Genomic DNA, 15,103 nt, shown 5'->3' with positions numbered 1-15,103 from the left:
CATTTTTTGAATATGATGTCTCTTGACAGCCCAACATTTCGTACCATATAGTAAAGCAGGCCTAATAGTCGTCCTATAAAACTTTCCCTTCAACCGCAATGACATTCTACGATCGCACAACACTCCAATTGCACTTTTCCATTTCATACACCCAACCTTTATCCTATGATTTACATCTCCATCAATTTCTCCATACATTTGAATGATTGATCCCAAATATTTGAAACAGTCATCCACCCGTATTTCTTGCTCACCAAGCTTCACTACACTCTCATCACTACTTTGTTGCGTACTAAACCGACATTCCATATATTTTGTCTTACTCTTACTCAACTTAAAACCTCTTGCTTCCAATGTCTGTCTCCATAATTCTAACATAGCATTAACCCCAACTCTAGACTCATCAATCAAAACAATATCATCAGCAAACAACATACACCACGACACATTTTCTTGAATTGATCTCGTAAGCTCATCCATCACTATAGCAAATAGGAAAGGGCTTAAAGTAGATCCTTGATGTAACCCAACCGTTATAGGAAAATTTGTTGTCACCCCTCCACAAGTGCGGACATTGGTTACTACTCCTTCATACATATCTTTAATTATACTAATGTACTTGAGAGAAACACTTTTCTTCATCATTGTCCACCAGAGAACGTCCCTAGGTACTCTATCATATGCCTTCTCCAAATCAATAAAAACCATATGCAAATCTTTGTTCCCCTCTCTATTTCTCTCAATAAGTTGTCTAAGAAGATGTATAGCTTCCATAGTTGATCTTCCAGGCATAAAACCAAATTGATTCTCCGATATCATGACAACCTTCCTCAACCTAGACTCAATCACCCTCTCCCAAAGTTTTATAGTATGACTCATGAGTTTTATACCACAATAGTTTGTGTAATCTTGTATATCACCCTTATTCTTATATAGAGGCACTAAAGTACTTTTCCTCCACTCATTAGACATCTTATTTGTCCGCCAAATCTTGTTAAAAAGATTTGTCAACCATTCTAAACCTTTCTCGCCCAAGCATTTTCAAGCCTCGATAGGTATACCATCTGGGCCAACTGCCCTTTTTTATTTCATTTTCTTCAAAGCCTCTACAATTTCTTTCTTTTGAATCTTGCGCATGAAGTCACAATTCATCTCATGAAAAGAAATGGACAAGTCTCCAAGATCCTGAGCATGACTTCCATTAAATAGCTTATCAAAATAATCTTTCCATCTATCTTTAATCTCCTCATATTTGACTAAAACACTTTGCGTTTCATCTTTGATACATCTAACCATACCCAGATCCCTCGATTTCCTATCTCTCATCTTAGCAAGCCTATAAATATCCTTCTCGCCCTCTTTGGTATCCAACTTGTCACAAACCTCTTTATATACCTTATCCTTCACGTTTCGAATTATTTTTTTATCTTCCTTCTTTGCTATCATATACTTCTCCAAATTCTCATTATCACGACTCTTACTTAGATTTTTATAACATTCTCTTTTAACCTTAATAACTAATTTGACATCCTCGTTCCACCATGATGTATCCTTACCTAGCGATGCACCGCCTTTAGACTCACCCAATACCTCCTTAGCCACCTTTCTCATGCCACCCACTATCTTATTCCACATTGATTCTGAATCCTCCTCGAGACACCAATCAACTTCCTTAACTGCTTGCTCTACAAGCATTCCTTGTTTAGCTCCTTTAAGTGCCCACCACTTAATTCTAGGATCTATCCTATGTCTATCCCTTTTGCGGCATTGTCTAATTCTAAGATCTAAATTAAGACTCTATGTTGTGTAACTACACTTTCTCCCGGTATAACCTTACAATCGATGCAACAACCCCTATCTCTCTTTCTAAGTAGGAAAAAATTTATCTGACTCGTATTAACCCCACTTTTAAATGTTATTAGGTGAGACTCCCTCTTCCTAAACCAAGTGTTTGCTAAGATCATATCATAGGACAAACCAAAATCTAAAATCCTTTCTCCACTTTCGTTTCTTTCTCCTATACCATAACCTCCATGGATACTCTCAAATCCATCCCTACTAATGTCTGCATGTCCATTAAGGTCACCGTCGATGCAAAGCTTTTCTCCATAAGATATCCCTTGTACTACTTCATCTAAATCTTCCCAAAATTGACGCTTAATGGAATCATCTAAACCTACTTGAGGTGCATAAACACTAATAATATTAATAATATACGTACCTAATACTAATTTAATAAGTAAAATCCTATCACCCTTCCTACGGACCTCAACTACATTATCTATAAACTCACGACTCATAACAATCCCTACTCCATTCTTATTTCTATTTATTCCTGTATACCAAATCTTATATCCCTAAGATTCTATCACTTTTGCCTTTTCACCTACCCATTTGGTCTCTTGTAGACATAAAATATCAATATTTCTCCTACACATAATATCTACTAACTCTACCAACTTACCAGTTAAAGACCCTATGTCTGATGTGTATCTGGCTCTTAAATTACATAGTAGAAAGGGTGTCTGATTTGCTTGTACTCTGAATTATGCACAACCACCATCTAGATTGTGGCTGTCTTACTCCTATGTTTCTCTCTCATCCAATATTCTGTTGGATGTATTTTGGTAATGTTGAATGGTGAATGTTCTCTCTCTCTCTTCACACTTCTGTTTGATGCTCTTCTACCTTCTCTTTGGCGGTTCAAAGTTGCTTGGGCACTAGTCGCTTTTGATGCATGGAATAAGTGTGGGACATTCCTTTGCTCTCTGTGTGTAAACTGTGCCTGTTTGACATTGACGGATAATTTTTAATCATTGATTTTCATCCTTGGTTGATGGGTAATTTTTTTTATCAGGTATGTTTTGCTATGAACTCCGCCTGTGTAGTTATACACTGCCGGTCCCAAGCCCGGATAAAGGAGGAGGGTTGCGGTAGGCCTGTGACAGCCAGCATAAAAACTTTGTCATATCCTATGAAAATGAACCAATATGAGAATTTCGTTGGGGCGTTCCCTACTGAGCGACGCGCTGTACTCTCTAGGCCCGGAGGCAGTGATAAATGTGCAAGGGTTGCTAGGTCGTCGCCCAGAAGCGACGCGTCACACCGGCGCCCGGGTGTGGTGTCAAATAGGCAAGGGTTCCCTCACTTTGTTGGACGGGTGGGGGTAAAGAAGTTAGTCCAAGACCATAAAATTAGGTTAGCCACTTGGAATATAGGGTCTTTAACTGGTAAGTTGGTAGAGTTAGTAGATGTTATGTGTAGGAGAAATATTGATATTTTATGTCTTCAAGAGACCAAATGGGTAGGTGAGAAAGCTAAAGTGATAGAACCTTGGGGATATAAGATTTGGTATACAGGAATAAATAGGAATAGGAATGGAGTAGGGATTGTTATGAGTCGTCAGTTTATAGATAATGTAGTTGAGGTCCGTAGGAAGGGTGATAGAATTTTACTTATTAAATTAGTATTAGGTACGGATATTATTAATATTATTAGTGTTTATGCACCTCAAGTAGGTTTAGATGATTCCATTAAGCATCAATTTTGGGAAGATTTAGATGGAGTAGTACAAGAGACATCTTATGGAGAAAAGCTTTTCATCGGCGGTGACCTTAATGGACATGTAGGCATTAGTAGGGATGGATTTGAGAATATCCATGGAGGCTATGGTATAGGAGAAAGAAATGAAAGTGGAGAAAGGATTTTAGATTTTTGTTTGTCCTATGATATGATCTTAGCAAACACTTGGTTTAGGAAGAGGGAGTCTCACCTAGTAACATTTAAAAGTGGGGTTAATACGAGTCAGATAGATTTTTTCCTACTTAGAAAGAGAGATAGGGGTTGTTGCATCGATTGTAAGGTTATACCAGGAGAAAGTGTAGCTACACAACATAGAGTCTTAATTTTAGATCTTAGAATTAGACAATGCCGCAAAAGGGATAGACATAGGATAGATCCTAGAATTAAGTGGTGGGCACTGAAAGGAGCTAAACAAGGAATGTTTGTAGAGCAGGTAGTTAAGGAAGTTGATTGGTGTCTCGAGGAGGATTCAGAATCAATGTGGAATAAGATAGCGGGTGGTATGAGAAAAGTAGCTAAGGAGGTATTGGGTGAGTCTAAAGGCGGTGCACCACTAGGTAAGGATACATCATGGTGGAACGAGGATGTCAAATTAGCTATTAGGGTTAAAAGAGAGTGTTATAGAAATCTAAGTAAGAGTCGTGATAATGAGAATTTGGAGAAGTATATGATAGCAAAGAAGGAAGCTAAAAAAGTTGTTCGAAACGCGAGGGCTAAGGTATATAAGGAGGTTTATGACAAGTTGGATACCAAAGAAGGCGAGAAGGATATTTATAGGCTTGCAAAGATGAGAGATAGGAAATCGAAGGATTTGGGTATGGTTAGATGTATCAAAGATGAAACGCAAAGGGTTTTAGTCAAAGATGAGGAGATTAAGGAGAGATGGAAAGATTATTTTGATAAGCTATTTAATGATAGTCATGCTCAAGATCTTGGAGACTTCTCCATTCCTTTTCATGAGATAAATCGTGACTTCATGCGCAAGATTCAAAAGAAAGAAATTGCAGAGGCTTTGAAAAAAATGAAATCAAGAAGGGCAGTTGGCCCAGATGGTATACCTATCGAGGCTTGGAAATGCTTGGGAGAGAAAGGTTTAGAATGGTTGACAAATCTTTTTAACTTGATTTGGCGAACAAATAAGATGCCTAATGAGTGGAGGAAGAGTACTTTGGTGCCTTTATATAAGAATAAGGGTGATATACAAGATTGCACAAACTATCGTGGTATAAAACTCATGAGTCATACTATGAAACTTTGGGAGAGGGTGATTGAGTCTAGATTGAGGAAGGTTGTCATGATATCGGAGAATCAATTTGGTTTTATGCCTGGAAGATCAACTATGGAAGCTATACATCTTCTTAGACAACTTATTGAAAGATATAGAGAGAGGAACAAAGATTTGCATATGGTTTTTATTGATTTAGAGAAGGCATACGATAGAGTACCTAGGGACGTTCTCTGGTGGACAATGATGAAGAAAGGTGTTTCTCTCAAGTACATTAGTATAATTAAAGATATGTATGAAGGAGTAGTAACCAATGTCCGCACTTGTGGAGGGGTGACAACCAATTTTCCGATAACGGTTGGGTTACATCAAGGATCTGCTTTAAGCCCTTTCCTATTTGCGATAGTGATGGATGAGCTTACGAGATCAATTCAAGAAAATGTACCGTGGTGTATGTTGTTTGCTGATGATATTGTTTTGATTGATGAGTCTAGAGCTGGGGTTAATGCTAAGTTAGAATTATGGAGACAAACATTGGAAGCTAGAGGTTTTAAGTTGAGTAAGAGTAAGACTGAATATATGGAATGTCGGTTTAGTAAGCAACGAAGTAGTGATGAGAGTGTAGTGAAGCTTGGTGAGCAAGATATACCGGTGAATGATTATTTCAAATATTTGGGATCCATCATTCAAAAGTATGGAGAAATTGATGGAGATGTAAATCATAGGATAAAGGTTGGGTGGATGAAATGGAAAAGTGCTACTGGAGTGCTGTGCGATCGTAGAATGCCATTGCGGTTGAAGGGAAAGTTTTATAGGACGACTATTAGACCCGCTTTACTATATGGTACGGAATGTTGGGCTGCCAAGAGACATCATATTCAAAAAATGAGTGTAGCTGAGATGCGGATGCTTAGATGGATGTGTGGAAATACAATAAAAGATAAGATTCGGAACGAAGAGATACGTAAGAAGGTAGGTGTTGCACCCATTGAGAATAAGATGCGAGAGAATCGTTTACGGTGGTTTGGACATATTCGGCGAAGGCCTAATGATGCTCCAGTTAGAAGGTTGGAGAAATGGGAAAATATATTAGTTAAAAGAGGTAGGGGTAGGCCTAGGAAGACTTGGATGGAGATGATAGGAAAGGATATGAATGCTTTGAACCTCACCGAGGACATGGCGTTGGATAGAAATGATTGGAGGAAAAGGATTCATGTGGAAGACCCAAAATGAATTTCTTTTTTGGTTCATATCGCTGACCCCAATTGTTTTGGGATGAAGGCGTAGTTGTTGTTGTTGTTTGTATGTTTTGCTATGTAACTCTGTATGTTTGATCATTGATGGAATCAGGTTTTATTATTTGATGGTTAATTTTTGGATTATGGACATTTATGCATTGCTTGATGGTTGATTTTTTATCATGTATGTGGTATTCTTTTGCTATGTGACTTTGTATGTTTTGAATCTGGTTTATGATGTGGTTGATGGGTAATCAGCTATTTGGCATCCTTTTGCTCTATGACATGGCAAAAAGATTGCTTCTTTGATTCAACAAAAAAAAGGTGTGTATACTTATTTCTTCCTTTATTTGTGATGTTGAAGAATGCAATACAAGAATTAGGGATGCCAGTGGGGCGGGGGACAAGGTCTCCACCCCCGCCCCGTCTCAAAATCTGGACCTCCATCCCTGCCTCTCCCCACACGGGTTTGGATTTTAACCGCTACCCCCTCCTCCATCCCTGTTTCATGTCCTCCATTCCCGATCCAAACGAGGGCAAGATGGGGTGGGGCCCCGTTTTCCCTCGATCCATTGCCATCCCTTAGAGGGATTTGAGACAGGTTGGGGTGGGGCAAGGCCGGGATCGAGACGGGGATGGGGCAGGCATGGGAAAGCGTAAGTCCATCCCCACACGGGTTTTGATTTTAACCTTCATCCCTGCCTACATCCCCGTTTCATGTCCTTCATTCCCCGTCCAAACGGTGGGAGGCCCGGTTCCCCTATACTTTTTCATGTTCACTTTCATCACCTGTTTTTACTGCCATGATCCTCATCTGGTTTGAATCCTTGGTAAGATAACCTATTCCCTCCTCCCATTGAGAATATCCTCTTTACATCCTTCGTATGCATAGATTCTCCACATTTCTTGTACGTCTTCTTTCTCTCTCCATCTGAATCATATACATATATAAATTAAGACGACCATAGCTAGTTGCTTATATATATAGCTCCGGCAGCCTCCCGAGCGTCTCTCCGGCGTATTCCGTACAGAAACAGCCGGTAAATACTTTCCTTGGTTGGTTTTGGAACGACCACCTTGCGCAGTAGCTTTGTCTCGGTTGCTAGAGGAGAGGTGCAGAGTAGGAGGAGAGAGGGAGCTCGAGTTATGGGAGAAATGGTGTATGAGGTGGAAGAGAACGTTCCGCCGGTTGAGGAGCATCTTATTGTGCCCAGCTCCAGGCCTAGAAGGATCGCCCTCTTTGTCGAGCCTTCGCCTTTCGCGTTAGTTTTCCATCTGTGCTCACTCTTTCTGCTTTCTGTTAATCTTTTTCCTGATCTCTGTTTGAAGTTGGGTGATGAGTTTTTCTACCTTATCTGTTTCACCAATTTCTTGGTGTGTTGAATTTCTTTTAGATTTTCATTTTATTCGTTTGATTCCGCCTTGTTACCAGAGTTCCAGTTTAGACAAACCAAAAGAAAAAGGGTGCTAAAGTTTTTGTGTTTTGTTGCACTCGACTTCACAATTGCTATGTTGATCTTGTTGGTTCTTGCTTTTCTGTGTGAATTCTCTTGCTGTTTCTGTTTTGCTTTTTTTTTTTTTCCTGTGTTTAATTTGTTCTAGGTCTTCAGGAACCGATTTGGCCCTGCTTTTAGCTGGAAAAGAAAACACATTTTATTATTATTATTTTAAATGAGGAAAAAGAACATATGTTTGTTTTTAGTTTTTTTTTCTTTTTTTGGATAGTCCAAGGGAAATAAACCCCATCACTAACCGCACATTCTCAGGCCAGTTGGTAAAACACTTGAGTTCTCCCTGCCCACCGGGCAGTACACCTAGCTTCAACCTTGCAGCAAGGGACGCCATCTGTAGGTTTCAAACTTGTGACATCCCGTCAACTCGGTGACATTCACAAGTCCCCCTACCAGGTGAGCTGAGCCCTTGTGGGCACATGTTTGTTTTTAATTGCTCTCTGACTCTACTGATTAAAGAAAAGGAGAAGAAAAAGATTAATTGCATTCAGATATGCAGAGCCATGATGTTTTAGCTAATTGTTTGAGGAAACAGAAGTTCTTCCTGGATGCTTATTGTGTCCAGTCTCTAGAGACGGCTAATGTTATTCGACGGGTTAATTCTCGGGTATGTGGTTCATTTAAGCCCTGTTTTGAGGATTGTAGAAACTTAATATAGTGACATCTAACTTGAACATGCGTATCACCTAAACAGACATTAGGCTGATCTTCAGATCTCGTATTCATTGGGGTTAAAACTTAAAAGTCAGCTTGGGCTTTGAGTGCGCAGCAATTAAGCCAAAGTAAGCATGTTGCTGCATTTGGCAGGAAGTGAAGTTGAGTTTTAGAGGAAGCAACCCAGTTTGCACTAATTCTCTGCCCTGAAAATAAATAATAGTTTGTTTCGGCAAGTAGCACTTAACTTTGATGAGATACAAGTATTTTGCTGGGGCTAACATGACAAATATGGAAGTGTGAATTCTCCTTGGATGCATGGTATTTTCATAGCTGATGGATGCTGTTCATTTGGTGCTGTAGTTATGTCTCAGGGTATAAAAATCGATTTCAGAATTTCATCAAGTATCTACGCGAAATGGGGGATGAGGTATTGCTTGATCCTCTCATCTTTGTTTGTGTTTTGCAATTCTAGTCTTACATGCTTTTTTCTAATAAGTTTCAGGTGCCCACTCATCTTTGTTTGTGTTTTGCAATTCCACTCTTACATGTTTTCTTCCAATAAGTTTCAAGTAAAGAAAAAGCAAATTTTGGCGGTTCTAGTTACTCTTGAGGACACTGACTCATTCAGATTAATATTGGTGATATCTTTCACATGGGTTAGTACTGATGCTTTTGTTGTTTGATGTATAGGTAATTGTTATCACTAATCATGAAGGCGTTCCAAAAGAGTTCTATGGTGCAAAATTAATTGGCTCATGGAGGTAATGTCTATATTATACATATACCTAACATTCTAACTTCCTAGAAATATCTATGCCTCTCTTTCTCACTCCACGTGTGTGTGCAAGCCCATGCACATTAATACATTATGCAACTAAACACCTATAAAATGTAAAGATAAGCCATTCACTTGACTTTTTTGTAAGAGCTAGAATCGCCACATTTGAGCTTGACAGCCTGTTAAAAGGAATTCTTATAAGGGAGACATTTCCAAAGATAACTTTATGATATTTAAGAAACTATTTTTTTTTGGCACCAGCACAACCTGTATGGTTTTCTTAATAATTTTCATCTTGCAAAAGACTTAGTTCAGTTTTTGCATTTGTTATGTTCTTGAAAACCTTCACTGTATTTGCTTTTGTTCCTGGATTGTAAACTGACATGAGGTACTTAGGATGTGTGAAAGAAACACTTGATAAGATTAAGCTTATCTTCAAGGCACATTTTGAGTGGAGATTATTCCATATGCATCTACCCAGGACTGCTAACCACTTGCATTTTACTTGCAGCTTCCCCTGCCCATGGTACCAAAGTGTGCCGCTCTCACTGGCCTTGAGCCCAAGAATTGTTTCTGAGGTTGCAAAGTTTAAGCCTGACATAATCCATGCATCATCACCTGGAGTTATGGTATGTAACAAACTGGAATAACTTGATATTGTGAATGGTTACTCTCCATCACTAACTGTTTTGAACTTTCAGGTATTTGGTGCACTAGCTATTGCCAAAATGCTAAGTGTTCCCTTGGTGATGTCGTATCACACTCATGTTCCAATGTGAGTAGCGTTCCTTCTGTACTAAAGTTGATCATTCAGTGAATGCACAAGCATAGTTCACTTAGGCATGGGGAATGAGGGTCTTGAGTATCAAGTTTGAGTACTCAAGGCTCCTTGCAGACCCACTTTCACTGACTTCTGATAGGACTCTTCTTAGTCCGTTTTGAGTCCTGAATGTGCAGAAATGTCATTAGAACCTCTGGTTTAGTTTTCCATTTACATGCTAATAATATTTTCTTTTTCTTTTAACTCCGCCTGTGTAGTTATACACTGCCGGTCCCAAGCCCGGATAAAGGAGGAGGGTTGCGGTAGGCCTGTGACAGCCAGCATAAAAACTTTGTCATATCCTATGAAAATGAACCAATATGAGAATTTCGTTGGGGCGTTCCCTACTGAGCGACGCGCTGTACTCTCTAGGCCCGGAGGCAGTGATAAATGTGCAAGGGTTGCTAGGTCGTCGCCCAGAAGCGACGCGTCACACCGGCGCCCGGGTGTGGTGTCAAATAGGCAAGGGTTCCCTCACTTTGTTGGACGGGTGGGGGTAAAGAAGTTAGTCCAAGACCATAAAATTAGGTTAGCCACTTGGAACATAGGGTCTTTAACTGGTAAGTTGGTAGAGTTAGTAGATGTTATGTGTAGGAGAAAGATTGATATTTTATGTCTTCAAGAGACCAAATGGGTAGGTGAGAAAGCTAAAGTGATAGAACCTTGGGGATATAAGATTTGGTATACAGGAATAAATAGGAATAGGAATGGAGTAGGGATTGCTATGAGTCGTCAGTTTATAGATAATGTAGTTGAGGTCCGTAGGAAGGGTGATAGAATTTTACTTATTAAATTAGTATTAGGTACGGATATTATTAATATTATTAGTGTTTATGCACCTCAAGTAGGTTTAGATGATTCCATTAAGCATCAATTTTGGGAAGATTTAGATGGAGTAGTACAAGAGACATCTTATGGAGAAAAGCTTTTCATCGGCGGTGACCTTAATGGACATGTAGGCATTAGTAGGGATGGATTTGAGAATATCCATGGAGGCTATGGTATAGGAGAAAGAAATGAAAGTGGAGAAAGGATTTTAGATTTTTGTTTGTCCTATGATATGATCTTAGCAAACACTTGGTTTAGGAAGAGGGAGTCTCACCTAGTAACATTTAAAAGTGGGGTTAATACGAGTCAGATAGATTTTTTCCTACTTAGAAAGAGTGATAGGGGTTGTTGCATCGATTGTAAGGTTATACCAGGAGAAAGTGTAGCTACACAACATAGAGTCTTAATTTTAGATCTTAGAATTAGACAATGCCGCAAAAGGGATAGACATAGGATAGATCCTAGAATTAAGTGGTGGGCACTGAAAGGAGCTAAACAAGGAATGTTTGTAGCGCAGGTAGTTAAGGAAGTTGATTGGTGTCTCGAGGAGGATTCAGAATCAATGTGGAATAAGATAGCGGGTGGTATGAGAAAAGTAGCTAAGGAGGTATTGGGTGAGTCTAAAGGCGGTGCACCACTAGGTAAGGATACATCATGGTGGAACGAGGATGTCAAATTAGCTATTAAGGTTAAAAGAGAGTGTTATAGAAATCTAAGTAAGAGTCGTGATAATGAGAATTTGGAGAAGTATATGATAGCAAAGAAGGAAGTTAAAAAAGTTGTTCGAAACGCGAGGGCTAAGGTATATAAGGAGGTTTATGACAAGTTGGATACCAAAGAAGGCGAGAAGGATATTTATAGGCTTGCAAAGATGAGAGATAGGAAATCGAAGGATTTGGGTATGGTTAGATGTATCAAAGATGAAACGCAAAGGGTTTTAGTCAAAGATGAGGAGATTAAGGAGAGATGGAAAGATTATTTTGATAAGCTATTTAATGATAGTCATGCTCAAGATCTTGGAGACTTCTCCATTCCTTTTCATGAGATAAATCGTGACTTCATGCGCAAGATTCAAAAGAAAGAAATTGCAGAGGCTTTGAAGAAAATGAAATCAAGAAGGGCAGTTGGCCCAGATGGTATACCTATCGAGGCTTGGAAATGCTTGGGAGAGAAAGGTTTAGAATGGTTGACAAATCTTTTTAACTTGATTTGGCGAACAAATAAGATGCCTAATGAGTGGAGGAAGAGTACTTTGGTGCCTTTATATAAGAATAAGGGTGATATACAAGATTGCACAAACTATCGTGGTATAAAACTCATGAGTCATACTATGAAACTTTGGGAGAGGGTGATTGAGTCTAGGTTGAGGAAGGTTGTCATGATATCGGAGAATCAATTTGGTTTTATGCCTGGAAGATCAACTATGGAAGCTATACATCTTCTTAGACAACTTATTGAAAGATATAGAGAGAGGAACAAAGATTTGCATATGGTTTTTATTGATTTAGAGAAGGCATACGATAGAGTACCTAGGGACGTTCTCTGGTGGACAATGATGAAGAAAGGTGTTTCTCTCAAGTACATTAGTATAATTAAAGATATGTATGAAGGAGTAGTAACCAATGTCCGCACTTGTGGAGGGGTGACAACCAATTTTCCGATAACGGTTGGGTTACATCAAGGATCTGCTTTAAGCCCTTTCCTATTTGCGATAGTGATGGATGAGCTTACGAGATCAATTCAAGAAAATGTACCGTGGTGTATGTTGTTTGCTGATGATATTGTTTTGATTGATGAGTCTAGAGCTGGGGTTAATGCTAAGTTAGAATTATGGAGACAGACATTGGAAGCTAGAGGTTTTAAGTTGAGTAAGAGTAAGACTGAATATATGGAATGTCGGTTTAGTAAGCAACGAAGTAGTGATGGGAGTGTAGTGAAGCTTGGTGAGCAAGATATACCGGTGAATGATTATTTCAAATATTTGGGATCCATCATTCAAAAGTATGGAGAAATTGATGGAGATGTAAATCATAGGATAAAGGTTGGGTGGATGAAATGGAAAAGTGCTACTGGAGTGCTGTGCGATCGTAGAATGCCATTGCGGTTGAAGGGAAAGTTTTATAGGACGACTATTAGACCCGCTTTACTATATGGTACGGAATGTTGGGCTGCCAAGAGACATCATATTCAAAAAATGAGTGTAGCTGAGATGCGGATGCTTAGATGGATGTGTGGAAATACAATAAAAGATAAGATTCGGAACGAAGAGATACGTAAGAAGGTAGGTGTTGCACCCATTGAAAATAAGATGCGAGAGAATCGTTTACGGTGGTTTGGACATATTCGGCGAAGGCCTAATGATGCTCCAGTTAGAAGGTTGGAGAAATGGGAAAATATATTAGTTAAAAGAGGTCGGGGTAGGCCTAGGAAGACTTGGATGGAGATGATAGGAAAGGATATGAATGCTTTGAACCTCACCGAGGACATGGCGTTGGATAGAAATGATTGGAGGAAAAGGATTCATGTGGAAGACCCAAAATGAATTTCTTTTTTGGTTCATATCGCTGACCCCAATTGTTTTGGGATGAAGGCGTAGTTGTTGTTGTTGTTGTTGTTTGTAGTTGTTCATCTCAATCCCTCTTACTGTGGCTGTGATGCAGATACATACCAAGATACACATTCAGCTGGCTTGTGAAGCCTATGTGGGCAATCATAAGTATGTCAACTTGTTACTTCATATCTTCCTTTTGGTCCTAATATTTGAACAGTTTTAGTTGCTAAATCTACATTTACTTTATGAAGAATTTCTTCACAGGGCTGCTGATCTTACTCTGGTTCCTTCTGTTGCCATCGGTCGAGATCTCCTCGCTGCCGATGCAACGGAATGTAAGATTCTATTACTAGTTTATGCATATTTGTTTTCTGTTGGATCTTCTTCCTCACTATTTGTTAAATTTTCAGCTCACAAATTACGACTTTGGAACAAAGGGGTTGATTCTCAGAGCTTCCATCCACGTTACCGAAGCGAAAAGATGCGGATCCGGCTTACGTGAGCAAGATACCTTTGCTTTCTTTTCTTTTACTAGGTTTTTTTGGTGCTTCCAGATTGCACAAATCTTAGTCTTTGATTTTGCTGCTGATCAGAAATGGAGAACCAGAAAAGCCACTTATAATTCATGTGGGACGGCTCGGATTTGAAAAGAGCTTGGATTTTCTTAAGAGGTATGATATTATGTAGCTACAATTTTTGAGCTAGAACTGCTTCTAATCTAGTTGAGAATGTTTCTGAAATCATAGTAAAACATGTAGTCTGATGGATCGACTTCCGGGTGTGGGAATTGCATTTATAGGAGATGGGCCATACCGGTAAGCAGAAGATTTGCCCACTAGCATCTGAAAATTATGCATGAAATTTGCAACTCATATGTTCTAGTTTTGTCTGCAGGCCAGAGCTAGAAAAGATGTTCTCTGGCATGCCTGTTGTCTTCACAGGGATGCTACACGGCTAGGAACTATCACAAGCATACGCAAGCGGCGATGTGTTCGTGATGCCATCAGAGTCGGAAACGCTCGGACAGGTGGTGCTAGAGGCCATGTCATCAGGTGTTCCTGTGGTGGCAGCCCGTGCCGGAGGGATACCAGATATAATTCCTGAAGATCAAGATGGAAAGATAAGCTACCTCTATACACATGGTGATGTAGATGATTGCCTTCACAAAGTGCAGAGGCTGCTTTCATGTGAAGAACTGAGAACAACTATGGGAAGAGCTGCTAGGGAAGACATGGAGCAGTATGACTGGAGATCAGCAACACAGAAGATACGCAACCAACAGTACAATGCTGCCATTTGGTTTTGGAAGGAAAAACGATCTCAATTATTGAGGCCTGTGCAGTGGTTGGTTCGGTTGATATTCAGGTCACCAGAGGCTAAAGATGGCTAAGTGTCTTTGGTGGATGGACGAATGAATGGCTGTCATTGTGTATGTGATGATTGATTGTTGCTTTTTCTATTATCTCTTGTTTTTTGCATATAAATTGTAAAATTATGACTAGGGAGCAATTGCAACCTTATCTGTCACCAAAGGATTTTTTTTTCAGCATTCCCTTCCCTAGATTTCTGATTGAATCATCATAACAACGTTGGTTAGAACTCTCTCTCTCTGCTTTTTGATTATTCGAGGAGAAACCACGGTCATGGTTCGGACATTTCTGATACAGGCCTGTTGACCATGGCCCTGTTTTGGTGTCTGCAGTATAAAGCTTCTCAAGGTACCCCATCCCTACGAGAGCAGATCAGGTGATCTGTCAAATCACTTTAAGAAGGTGATTAAAAGTGATTTAGATCACTTGATCTGCTCTCCCTCCCAAGCAACCAAGAAAATCACCCCATCGTTTCAGCCTTATGACAATGGATGCACACCCCTAGTATCCATCTAGCACTCATTTAGCTTGAATGCCTTAATT

The 15,103-nt window shown here is 39.6% G+C and overlaps 1 pseudogene across 1 annotated transcript; it reads left to right on the top strand.

Annotated features, from left to right (window-relative positions):
• Positions 1–7,200: 7,200 nt before the first annotated feature.
• On the top strand, positions 7,201–14,580 carry LOC149823174 (sulfoquinovosyl transferase SQD2-like; annotated as a pseudogene). The gene is made up of 11 exons (XR_016435030.1): positions 7,201–7,307; positions 8,574–8,640; positions 8,904–8,974; positions 9,503–9,620; positions 9,693–9,766; positions 13,300–13,355; positions 13,442–13,525; positions 13,601–13,688; positions 13,784–13,861; positions 13,949–14,005; positions 14,085–14,580. The product of XR_016435030.1 is annotated as a sulfoquinovosyl transferase SQD2-like (transcript).
• Positions 14,581–15,103: the final 523 nt, after the last annotated feature.

This window comes from Nuphar pumila, chromosome 10, assembly GCF_984573655.1.
Source record: "Nuphar pumila chromosome 10, dmNupPumi1.hap1.1, whole genome shotgun sequence".
NCBI classification, from domain to species: Eukaryota; Viridiplantae; Streptophyta; class Magnoliopsida; order Nymphaeales; family Nymphaeaceae; genus Nuphar; species Nuphar pumila.
Note: the sequence above shows the minus strand (reverse complement) of the source record. Positions and strands in the feature narration are given on the sequence as shown.